This window comes from Piliocolobus tephrosceles, chromosome 9 (assembly GCF_002776525.5).
Source record: "Piliocolobus tephrosceles isolate RC106 chromosome 9, ASM277652v3, whole genome shotgun sequence".
NCBI lineage: Eukaryota > Metazoa > Chordata > Mammalia > Primates > Cercopithecidae > Piliocolobus > Piliocolobus tephrosceles.
Window position 1 is genome coordinate 23034351 of NC_045442.1, and position 7150 is coordinate 23041500.

Below are 7150 nucleotides of genomic sequence, written 5' to 3' on the forward strand. Positions count from 1 at the left end.
TACCTTCTGAACTGCTTCGTTTAGGGGATAAAGGATAGTCAGTGAGGGTCTTGATTATATCATCGAAGCTAGTTTTGTGGTCACCATAACAACTTCCTTGGGAAGAAAGCTAGTGGTTCTACTATTTGGAAGGAAAGACTGTGTTTCAGTGCCAAGGCTTGACTCTAGCTAATCAAGACAATGCTGCTGTGTATGACTGTGTAGACTGCACTGCATGGCTCCCAGGTGCACAATTCTCAGAGTAGTGTGATATGGGGACCCATAGACAAGGATCTCAGATGCAAGCTCCTCCAAGGGGAAAGGATTGAGAAAGGCGAGCACTGGGGGGTGTCTGTGCTCATTGAATGTGGATGATGAACTGGTCCCTCTCCCCGTGGCTTGGTCCTGAGGAAGACAGTGAAGGCTGGGAATCCGCGGCCAGGAAGACATCAGCCTCCCTTACACCAGTGAGTTAGTGATGATAGTCATAGCATCTACTCTGTACCAGGCTCTATGCTGAACACTTCACATGAGTAATCTCATTTAATCTTTTCAAAAACCCACTGGATAGATGAAAAAAACTGAATTAAAGTAGGAAATGAAAGGGGCATTAGACTAAGAGAAAGGTGGTCCAGCACTTACTCACCAGTGGGCCTCGGCAAACCACTTAGTTCTTGTCAGCACTATTCGAAATGTGCTCCATAGACCCCTGCAGTCCACAAACTGTTACCGGTTCACGAGGACAGCAGTACCTAATTGCAAGCAGGCATCTAGAAACTTTAAAGCAGTTTTACATTCAGGTGCTTTAGGGAACCTGTCTCACTGAACAAAGGGATAGACCAGTTCAGGTGCTGGCCATGAGCTGTATGGCAGTAGGACCGTGCTACAGTGTGTGGTATTTTAAAGTTAGTCAACTGACAGCCAAAGGCATGTAAAAACCTGAGAAAACAAGAGCATTTATTTCTTCTGATATTTTCTTGTTTTTACTTATTATCTGTAATGTTTTTGTAAAAACTAATTTTTTTTTTAGTTTATAATTTTTTTTTTTTTTTGAGATGGAGTCTCGCTCTGTCGCCCAGGCTGGAGTGCAGTGGCACCATCTCGGCTCACTGCAAACTCCGCCTCCTGGGTTCACACCATTCTCTGCCTCAGCTTCCCGAGTGGCTGGGCACCCGCCACCATGCACAGCTAATTTTTTTGTTTTTTTTTTAGTACAAACGGGGTTTCACACTGTGTTAGCCAGGATGGTCTTGAGCTGTGACCTCGTGATCCACCCGCCTCGGCCTCCCAAAGTGCTGGGATTACAGGTGTGAGCCACCGTGCCCGGCCTAGTTTATAATTTTAAAATCTTCAGTTTTCTGGGTGGAACCAGAGAGAGCATTGAAGAAAAGAAAAAGAAGGTTCCTGCTGTGCCAGAAACCTTTAAGTAAAAGTGAAGGCATTTTGCAGAGCTGAAGATAAGGAAGGGAAGGAAGGAAGCTTATCTATGAAGAAGCCAAACACTATCACCAGGAATATAGACAGATGTATAGAACTGAGATATGAATGGCTAGAATGGCAAGAAAAGCTGGCAACTTCTGTGTACCTGCAGAACCCAAATTGGCGTTGATCATCAGGATCAGAGGTCTCAGTGGTAGCAGCCCAAGGGTCCAAAAGGTGTTGCAGCTTCTTTGCCTTGTCAGATCTTCACAAGAACCTTTGTTAAGTTCAACAATGCTTCAATTAACATGCTGAGGATCGTAGAACCGTATATTGCATGACAGTCTCCAAACCTGAATTCAGTAAATGAACTAGTCTCCAAGTGTGGTTACAGCAAAATCAATACGAAGCAAATTGTCTTGACAGATAACACTTTGATGGCTTGATGTCTTGGTAAATATGGCATCATCTGCACAGTGGATCTGATTCATGAGGTCTATGCTGTTGGAAAATGCTTCAAAGAAGCAAATAACTTCCTTGGGCCTTTCAAATTATCCTCTCCATGAGGAGGAATGAAGGAAAAGACCACCCATTTTGTAGAAGGTGGAGATGCTGGCAACAGGGACAACCAGATCAAAAGGCTCCTTAGAAGGATGAACTAAGGTGTCTGCCACGATTATTTTTGTAATCTGGTCAGTTAATAAACAGTGACTGTTTTCAAATTGAAAAATATAAATAAAATAAAAATATTAGCTAAATTAGGAAGCAGACTTTCATAATAATTTTTTACTGTAATTTACAAGTGTCAAAACAAACTTCACTAGGCTTATTTTAATCAAGAAAAGACACACCTTTGCAAATGCGCAGCAGCAGCAGTAGTAAAATAGATGCTGACTAGGGAAGTGATTTCAAAGAAATTAAACTACTACATAGAGTTTGTACTAGTTTTACTCAGAAGTATAATTCCTCACATATTGAGTTCAGTTTTGTAGCCATAATTGATACTAATATTCTAAAACTATAGTATATTATTTGCAGAGATATACTAGCTAATAAAGCTCATAAGACCATCAACCTTATGTAGCATTTACATAGAAAATAAAAGAAGTAAATTCAAAACCTAAGTAATACCTTGAAAGAATGTTGAATTTAAAAAACTCATAAGAACAGATGCTCAATATTTCACATATAAACGTTAGTAATGTATGAGCATCTTATAAAGTAGCACTTCAGGATGCTAAAATTTTAAAAGGAAGACTTTAGCACAAGGCTGTATCAAAGATCTTTGAAATTATAGGTGAATACGTGGCAAAGAAAGTAACTCAAATATCATTTTTCATGGCTGGATGAATTCCATAACTAGCTAATGACATGACGGATTAACTCACAGAATAACACGGCTAGCAAAGTAGTTTTCACTGCGAGTTATTGAATGCCCACATACTGCTAACATGACAATTAACGTAGTATATATGCAATTTGAACATAGTGGAAGAATTTTTTTCAGTTTCATTGATGACAAGCACAACAAGTCCTAAATGTATAAAACTATAAAAGATTACACTGTCAAGGAATGTGGTTTAAGACTGCTGTAGGAAATGATCTAATGTGCAGGCTCATTGACAGAAAAACATACTAAGTGTGAAGAAGAATGTAAATCAACGCACTGCTTTTTTTTTTTATCAAGGAAGTTTTTTTTTTTTTTTTTTTTTTTTTTGAGGCAGAGTCTTGCTCTGTCACCCTGACTGGAGTGCAGTGGCCAGATCTCAGCTCACTGCAAGCTCCGCCTCCTGGGTTTACGCCATTCTCCTGCCTCAGCTTCCCGAGTAGCTGAGACTACAGGCGCCCGCCACCTCGCCCAGCTAGTTTTTGTATTTTTAGTAGAGACGGGGTTTCACCATGTTAGCCAGGATGGTCTCGATCTCCTGACCTCGTGATTCGCCCGTCTCGGCCTCCCAAAGTGCTGGGATTACAGGCTTGAGCCACCGCGCCCGGCCTCAAGGAAGTTTTATAATGAAAAAATGTTAGCTGAACTAAACAGTGTCTAGTTACATAGCACAAAATAGTTATGCAAAGGATAATGCATGAAATTTGAGATGAATCTCTTATGATATGTGTTGATATGGAAGCTGATCATAAACATCTGTTATAGGTGAGATACAATGCTTACTGAAGAGAAAAGTACTATTAGGAATGTTTGACTGTGAAATAAACTCTTAGTGTTTCTAGAAAGTAAAACAAACAAACAAACAAACATTCTTATAAGGTCCCAACCTTTTAAAAATGTGGTTTGGACAATAGGTATGTTTCTTTGTGTGACATTTTTGGCATTTTAAATGCTTTTACTACTTCTAAGCAGGGAAAAAAATGCAGTATGATTTTCAATGGCAAGGAAGATTCAAGGGCAAAAATGACAGAAGCTTGGAAAAATGGAATATCCAGAGATCGTTATAACATGCCCCATAGTTTAGCAACAATTATCAGTGATGTTGGTGATAATCTTGGTATTGCATATCTGTAAAATGTTATGGTCAAACAAGTTATGGAGTTATGAAACATTTACATTTTATTTCCATCAAAAGAAGATTCATGCATGGGAAATTCATAGATCCATAATCTGTTGTTTCATTGAAAGACAATTTAACTGTACAGGATAAACTGGCAATTGAATAACTGACGAATTTTGAAACACAGAATCATTTGCTTCATTTTGAAGAAAAGCAAAAGATGGAAATCCTGAGCTTCCTAAAACTGTCTTAAAATCTCTTTTTCCATTCCCATTAACAAAGCTCAGTGAGACTGGTTCTCCACTAAGCTCTTAATAAAACAAAACATTGAAGCCAGGTGTTGTGGTACATGCCTGGAGTCCTTCCTAGCTACTGGTGGGGGATGGGGGATGGCGGTAGGGGGCGGCCCTGAGGCTGGAGGATCGCTTGAGCCCAGGAGGCTTCAGTGAGCTATGATCTTGCCACTGCACTCCAGCCTCAGTGGCACAGTGAGACCACATTTCTAAAATAAATAAATAAATAAAATAATTTTCCTTTATTAGATTACAACAACAACAACAAATATGGAAGCAATCTCATCACACATTCTACTTTGCAAGTAGCACTGTAGTCCATTGTGGGTGGGTTAGATAGGTTGGCAAGCAATAACTTATGTATTTGTCCATTAAGAATGCTCAATATTGATATGCATGGTGTTCATTCAAAGTAGAGAAACACTGTTTTACTCATAATTTTTCATTTAGTTATAATTGCAGAACAACAAAAATTATGAATGCAATAGCAATTTATATATTAATTATATAATGCATTCAATAAACATATACAGATTTTGCAATTATTTTTCCCTGTTATGTTTATTCTGATTCTATTTATTGAAATGCAATTTTGTGTCTGTTGGATATGATAATGAAATTTGGTTTTAATTTTGTATATCTTTGTTTTTTTATGTAATGTGTCCAGTATTAATAATTCATTTTTATTGTACAATTGATTGGCTTGCAGATTAAATTTTTTTAAAAAACTGGTCCTTCGCCAATTTGAAAAGCACTGTGATATGTCAACTTTATCTGTAAAGTGAGGATGAACTGCCAACTTTGGAGCAATCACAATTTTGGATTATATAAAGTCCAGTGAGTTATCAGAAAAAAAGGTGCCGCTTTCAATATCAGCATCAGGCGAATGGTTATTCTGAGTGTCATATCTTCATCTTTACCACTAGAGGGCGGTCAAGAAGTTCTTGTAATTGTGGGATGCATCACAAAGCCAAAATTGCTCTTAGACCAAGAGATTGAAGCACACAGGAAAACACACACACACACACACACACACAGAGTAAGATCAATTACCCAGTGAACATTTGTTGGTCACCAATACCATCCTGTAACACACTAAGACTCAATGCAGAGGTCAAAACCCAGGGTCTATTTGTAGCTAAAATTCAAAATAGTAGGTAAAATTGGGATGGACACAAGATTAAAGAGATAGCTTCGCATGATGAAGACTCCTGGAGACTGGTTGCATACTAGCATCAACATACATTTAAAAATACTTAAGATGGTAAATTTTGTGTCATGTGTATTTTATCACAATTTACAGGGGTGGGAAGAAGAGAAAGAGAGAGATTGCTTCTTGAGGCCAGAAGCCTGGAGTGGGCACGAACTGTTTCTACCCAACCAACAGCTCTAGCTCACAAGACGTGAAGGGGAGAGGTGGAGGTACACAGGCCAACGCATCACAGGGGTTGTGGAGCCTTTGCCAAGGGACACGCACTCACACACAAATGCACTTTTATTCTTAGTTCTGCCACATATCTTAGCCTATCACTCTGCCCCAGTTTTTCAACCCCTGAAAAGCTTAGGGAGCCCTATGCATCATCAGTTCATTCACTCATTCACTCATTCGCTCATTAATTTATCTGCTCAACGTTAACTGAGCACCCACTCTGTTCCAGGCATCCTGTGAGGCACTGGGGTACAGCTATGATAAGACAATCTCTGCCCTTAAGGTGTTTACAGAGCATTGCCCTTTCTAGTTGAGGCCTTGAAGGGTCCTAGGAACTGTTTTTATTTCAAGTCAGCATCTCCTTCAATCGGTGACAAGTAGGCCATTTGGAGCTGCTGTCTCTAAAGTATTCTCTTGAAACCGTAGGAAGACAAGGACACAAGAGGGAGAATAACCACAGAACCACAAAGGGATCCAAGTTGCCTTGACAACAGGATCAGAGGAAATAGCCAAGCCCTTGAGGTGCCAGGACTGGACTCTGAGCCTGGGCCGACTGTCCATTCAATGTCACCTTTTGACTTTGACAGGACTTTACTGAAGTGAGTCTTTGAAATCCAAAGGAAGAGGGGCCCACGCACTGAGGAACTCATCCCACGTCCATCCCAGCCTTGTTCTGATTCTAGAGGAACACAGGATGTCCTCACTCCAAAGGCTGCCAGAGACTGCTGGAGGCTGCACAGGAAAATAGGCAAGAGTTTGGCTTATGATTCTAACAAGCTTCAGTTAAACTCGGGCTGGGCCTCAGAGTAGCTGTGTAACAACAGATGTCTGTCTAAGCCTCAGTTTCTCTATTTGTAAAGTAGAAATAATAATAATAATAATAGTATATAACACCTCAGGGGGTGTTATGAGGATGAAATTACAAAATAAATGTGAAGTTCTTAGCACAGTGTTTGGCATGCAATAAGCACACACTTAATGTTGTTTAAAAAAAAAAAAAAAAAGCTGAGCTGGACTCCATCTTTTCAAATGAGAGAACTGAGGCCCAGCAGCTTAATAATGGTGGAAAGTTGATGAATTGTGGAATTATATCTAGTTTTGGCTCTCCCAGCAGACTTTGGGAAACTCACTTAGTCTCTCTAAACCTCCGTTTTCTCATCTGTGAAATGGAACAGCCAGGTTGTTCTGAGGACTAACTGAGTTATGTTAAGCACCTGGCACCAGAACCTGGCATATTGCATTGTCCAGTAAAATGTTCGTTTTTTGTTTTTGTTCCTCTCTGTGGTTGTCCAGAGTCAAACTTGGTTCTAACTTTAAAATTGCAGCCCTCAAGGAGTTCGTGCTCACCTTCACGATGCAAGCTTGGAGGTCAAGCAGATCTCAACTCAAATCCATTTCCTGACCTTGGGCATGTTACTCAGCCTTTTTCTTTCTGTGGCAGTTTACTAGTCCGTAAAATGAAGATCATAATAGTACCTCCTTCCCAGAGCTGGCATGAGGATTATGTTTTCTTTTGAAGTGTC